The sequence below is a fragment of the Epinephelus lanceolatus genome, chromosome 17, assembly GCF_041903045.1.
Source record: "Epinephelus lanceolatus isolate andai-2023 chromosome 17, ASM4190304v1, whole genome shotgun sequence".
In the NCBI taxonomy this organism is placed as follows: Eukaryota; Metazoa; Chordata; class Actinopteri; order Perciformes; family Serranidae; genus Epinephelus; species Epinephelus lanceolatus.
In genome coordinates this window covers 9,590,608-9,597,046 of record NC_135750.1, presented here as the reverse complement: position 1 = coordinate 9,597,046, position 6,439 = coordinate 9,590,608, and positions in this window count along the sequence as shown.

Here is a 6,439-nt window from a genome sequence, read left to right as displayed (position 1 = left end):
TTATCTGTGTCTCCGAGCCTGACGTACAAGTGTACAAGTATTTTCTTGACCTTTCTGGACCCTTTCTAACGTTTCGCCTACAGTAATAACAACAAGGGTGAAATCCTTATCAGCTAGTTGAGTGTTATGCAAGTATGTTGAACCCACCGTCTAACGTACCCACGGACTACACTTTGACCCCAACAAATAACATGTTTGCTGCTATGCACTTCGTCTTCCTTTGTTTGTAGTTCTTCAAAAGTTAATTTAAGCTGATGTTTTTGTCCACAACAAGTCACAGTACACCCAAGATTTTTAAAGTTTTGCTGTTGAAGCAATTGTGTTTGCAAATGGTAGATTAAACTGAATCATAATAGATAAGGATACTTTTCAATTAGCTCATTGGGTAACACAATAATGACATTTTTACAGAGTGGATCCTCTGTTGTTCTAAAAGCTAAATATCCGTATGTTTTCTGCTGCTGATTCTTCGATTGTAACAGGTTTTATTAACTTCCTGTTGACTACCTATTGATACTGTTCGCGTAGTCGTGTTTTGGAGGGATTTTAGACTTTCGCAACCATCTCCTCCGACAACACTGAATCATCAGTGTGTTCCATCCTGCTTGTTTTCAGTCGTGACGAAGCTGTAAATGTTCTTTTCAGGTGCTTTTTGTTCTGCTGCTTTTATATTTGCCTTCTTCCAACTCATGTTTGGATGATAACAGTGGCCTCGACCTGTCAGGTGCCACTCAGCTTTGAAATCCGGCTGGCGTTGGTTATCTCGTGCCACCCCTCTTCTTCTTCTTCTTCTTCTTCTTCTTCTCCTTCTCCTTCTCCTCCGCCATCTGAAAACCCCAATCAGTTGCCTTCACCGTGTCTGTGCCCTTCAGTTTCCTGTGTGGTTTCATTTTCATTTCTCACCTGCCTCACCTCACCTCAATGTCTTTGTTACGTTGTGCTGCGAATATGTTAATGTTCAGGTTTCACTGTTGCTTTCTGTTTGTTTATTGTTTGTTTTGTCATGGTACTGTAGCAGTGAACACACATTCACAGTTTGAATATCAAGAGACATTCACAAGTCACCTGCTCGTCCACAGTGGGTCTTCACAATGGCTTTGATATTGAAACTTGATCATTTTGAAAGCCACAAGATTATCTAGCTATCACAGATCATTAATACTGACAACTGGAATTTTAGATGTTTACCTGATACCTTTCTTGTCATTATGTTTTTGGGCAACAGTTTGGTTTGGGAACATTTTTCAAAAAGGTGTGTCCTGTTGTTATTTTTATCCTGCTTCTTTTTTTGTGGCCAGTAGTAAGTTATAATGTGAGTTTCTCATGTGATTTTAATATACTATTGTACAGAATTTTCTTTTCATGCTTTGATTGTTTTTTTGGTTGGCACAAAAGAACCAGTGTGATTGTTTCCAGAAAATGTAAATCCCTTGCCATCATGCTCTGTCCGGCTGAGGAGGCCTTTTTCGAGCATGTGGTGATTTTTCAGCACTTATAAAAGTCATCCGACTGCAAGCTGTAACTTTTTAAACACCGATTGTCACTGTCCTGCAGAGCCTTTTATCTCCAAACCTGTGAACACCCAAGTAGAAGGAGCGTTTAGTCATGGAGGCCACTCTTAACGTTTTCTGCTGTTCATCATGTGGCTCGGGCCTGATGTCGGGGCGAGATTAAATTGGAAACAGATAAATGAAGACATACTTGTAATAACGTTCAGGCTTCAACATTAATGTTTTTTGACTTGCCTGGTTTGTGTAGGGGAGAGCAAAACTTGACTTTGGTGACACTTGCCTGAAGTCAATTTTTACAGTTTTGTCTGCAGCCCTCTAATCTGTAACGGGGATGCTGTCAGCTCTTGTTCTGGCACTCCAGCATCGTATTTCGGACACTTAGCGTGCCTTTGGAAAACCTGTTTTATTGGCCTTGCTGTCAAACTTGCAGCAAACTGCTCAATATATAGTTGGCGTTTCGCGCACATCCTCTAACACCACCAAACTCCCGTTTCCAGGATAATTGAAATTCAGCTCATAAACTTTGTCTTTACCCACCGCCACTTTCTCCCAGTCCCCTCATCGGTACAGCGCATGTGCAACTCTCATCAGAGAGGAGAAGAAGCTCACAGCTTAGCTACCTCAATCATCAGCTCCAGGATCAAACATGCTTAATTATTTTTGCCACATCAGGCAAGATTTACTCACCCAACAACTTGCCCCAGGCGATCCTCATCGTTGAGCCCTGACGTTGAAGATAACAGTCTCTGCATAACATCGATGACGTGTTTTAAAGTTGTTCATTTTACCTGTATGTTCCTGGTAACGGTGTAATTATGGGTTTTAATGTGATTTTCATGCTCAACTAATCTAAAACTGTTTGAATGCAGAGTTGCAGACTGTAATGGGATATCATGAGTTCACATACTTGTAGTATTTTTGTACCTAACTGTTGTACTAATGTGCCGCTGCAGCTTCAGTGTTTTTGACGACAAAAACCAAACGACACTTGCTGGAGTTTAAAATTCTTCACACAAACTGTGTCGATGTTTTCAGCAGCAACTCTCTTGAAACCCATCGTTCAAAGCAGCATCACATCTTGCGCTGTACTCGACATGTTTGTGACGTTTTGTCCTTTTTAAAAGTGTTTCAGTGACAACATAGATACAGTATGAGGCAACAACACAGTCATTCACATCAGCTTTTAAGCGTAGATTTTTATGTTCCCATGAGTCAGCAGTGTGGGTGTTTATCTGCTTTGATAATGGTCTGTGAGTTGTGATGTTAGAGTTTGGGGTCTGAACCTCACTGATGCTTTGTATCGGGTTCATCTCCCACCGGGACCACCTGTACTCGGATCAGTGTATATTTCTCGGTACTGTAAAGGAGCTTAAAGCGTCCACCGAACGGCAAATGTCATGTCATCCGTAGTGGAATCTAACCAACGGGCTATGCAGTAACTCATCCATCGATCTCTTTGTCCCTTTCAACAAACTCACCTCTTCTCTAACGCTACCAGAGTTGATTGACTTGTTTGTAAATGTTTTTAAAAAATATATGCAACCCTGTTAGAGGTCCCCCGTTAGAAATCCTGTTTGAATCTTGACGGAGAGAGTTTCTCCTCCTGAAGTTCCTGTCCTGCTGATATAGTTGTTAACACTATGTAAGGTGGATGCTCGCAACGGGATGTTTAAGGCCGAATTATGCCCCAGAATGAGCGTATGAAGCATGTTTAAGATTGATATCAGACTGTAAACACCTTGTTGCTGTCAAACCTCATGTTGCGTATGAGTTACAGTGGCATAATGTCCCCTGTGACCTTCTGACCTTTAGCTTTTTTTGCCTCAAAGGTTCCTAATCTGGTCAGACATCCACATCCAGCCTTTAAAAAACTGTCTTCTGGAATGCTTGACAGGCGGGACAGACTTTTTCTCCCTTGTGTATTTGATTGTACAGAGATTTTGTAAATAATATTAATATGATATATTCTACACCAGCAATCTGTCTGTTGATTAAGTTGTTTCAACTGTGCAGGGCCTGGCTTCCCAAACACCACTAGGCACTTAATTAACAATCCAAACGCAGACAGAGGACGCACCGAGGCGATCCACTTCTCTCTGCAGCTTCAGCTGTGATTGATAGCGTCAACAAATACTTCTGTCTGGTCTGTTTTAAACTACTTGTGGTGTATGACACATTTCTAGATGTTTATTAGCAATATTAGCAAGTGTCTAAAAGTGATGGCATCCATTGTACATGTGTAAAACCCACCAATCTGTTGTGGCTTTAATATAATTTTCTAAACTCCATTCAGATCCATCTGACATTGATTAAACTTTGATGCTAAATAAGTCATACACTGACTAAGAAGTGGGATGTGACATGTTGAGTCAGTGTTAACTGGAATCAATGCTCCAGGTGGTTGTTTTTCTGTCTGCTGGATTTCAGTGCCGGTCGCTTCACCTCGACTCCTCTTGGATCTGGGTGTGAAAGTTTTTGGGAAGCCCAGTGCTGGTTGTTGGCGTCAGTTCTGCTGCTGCTTTTAACTCCGGTTTGAAAACACAAAGGGTTAAAAAGGAATAAAAGAAAAAAAAAACATTAAAAATGGCTCCCTGCCTTGTGCAATGCGTATGTACTGAAGTGAAGAGATTTTTTTTTTCTAAAAAGGAATTAAACTAAAACTGGATGAGAGATATGTGTGTTCTGGACGTTTCTTTATACTTTATACTTGTGCGGTGGTGTGTCTGTGTCACTCTGCAGTTACACCTCCAAAACACTAGTTGGTGGTGGGGTTTTGTGAAGTGCTATAAAGTTTAGTTGATTCAAAACACACATTAAACACACATTAAACATGGCTTAATAGAGACAATTTCAAACACAAGTACACAAATCAGCTTCACTATAACTCGCAGCATTCACAGACAAACACTTGTCTTTATCTGGACACATTTCCCCACAAATACAACATGCTAATGTTATTAGCACAAGTCTATGGCATTTTATATTGTATAAATTAGCCTAGCAGCTAGCAAACTTTTCCTCTTCTCATCTAAAACCACGGACAACAGCAACATATGACAAAGGTAACGGCACATAATTTGGCTCCATTTCAACTCACAAGGTTCACTGACAAAACAGCTGTCTTATACTAAACACGTTTTCCAAACAAATATAACATGCTAACGTTATTAGCACAAACCTATGGCATTTTACATTGTATAAATTAGCCTAGAGATCAGCAGAGATTTCCTCTGCTCATATGAAGCCAGGATAAATCACACACTAAAATGCTATTTTAGTGGAGGATGTATTGTCTTCACAATTTATCGTTTCTTATCTGTGAAATTAAAGTAAATAAAAGCTTCATTTCCACTGAGGGAAATGGTTTCAGCTGACAAAAGTAAGGCTATGGTGACAATTTATCGCAGAGGTATAAATGCCGCCTGACTTACTTTAGTCACGTATAGTGGTCACTACACTGGACATTATTTAAAAGCCATTTTCTTATATATGCATGGGTTTTGATCAGGTTTTGATGCCATAGTTGCTTATTACTCACTACAGTGAGCAATGCCATACACAGTTGTTTTGTCAGTGAACCTTGTGAGTTGTAATGGAGCCAAATTATGTGCTGTTACCTTTGTTAAATGTTGCTGTTGTCCCTGGTTTTATATGAGAAGAGGAAAAGTCTGCTAGCTGCTAGGCTAATTTATACAATGTAAAATGCCATAGGCTTGTGCTAATAACATTAGCATGTTGTATTTGTGGGGAAAATGTGTCCAGATAAAGACAAGTGTTTGTGAATGCTGCGAGTTATAGTGAAGCTGATTTGTGTACTTGTGTTTGAAGTTGTCTCTATTAATCCATGTTTAATGTGTGTTTATAGTGTGTTTAATGTGTGTTTATCGTGTGTTTAATGTGTGTTTATTGTATGTTTTGAATCAACTAAACTTTACAGCACTTCACAAAAACCCTACCGCCAACTAGTGTTTTGGAGGCGTAACTGCAGAGGGACACAGACACACCACCACGCGGACCCAAGTGCGTCATGCCATACACTGCCACCACTGGCCGGGTGTTCCATCAAAACCAAGATGGCCGACGGAAAGCAAGAAATGCTGTCCCCCTCAAGAATAGCAGGAACTGCCCATTGGTCCGACAGCCCATTATTCCGACAACATCCCATTGTTCTGACCATATTAAACCCATTGTTCTGAAGTCCCGTTGTTCCGAAATCATCATGATGCCCTGTGGTTAAGGTCTGGTTAGGTTTAGGCACAAAAATCACTTGGTTAGGGTCAGGAAAAGATCATGGTGTGGGTTAAAATGAAAAAGAAAGTGGCAAACACATATCGGAACAACGGGATGTCGGACCAGTGACATGGACCCAGAATATCTTGTCATTCCTGTTACCCTGGCAGGTAAATAAAATCTAGAAAAATCAAGTAACATCAAGAAGTAATAATGTTGTTACATTTTTGAAATATTGTTTATATGTTGTGAGGAAATTGCAATTAATCATCTGTCCATTAAGGTATAGAAGGGAGGAGTAGAAAAAGAGGGGAGAAGCTGAGGAGTCAGGAAAGTTCAGCGCTTTTGCGTGGCATTGAACAGTGTTAGAATTTGTTGAAAACATGTGAACATACTAGTTTAACAGCATCAAAATATATGTTTACAGTTTCACATGATATAGATCATTTTTTGATTGGTTCATATATTTTTAGTTTAAAAATTAAACACATGCTGTCCACCCGAGTGGGTATGAAAAACTACTTGAGAAATGCATGTTTAAAAAAAATGAACTTCAGAATTTTTTTTTTCATGTTTAAAGAGGAATAAAAACATCTGAGGTGGTAATAATTCATGCATGAAAACTGATTTAAAGGGGTTTAAAGACAAGCACACAGAAATAAAGAAAAAGACTAGACAGAAAAAAACTAATAAAGAAA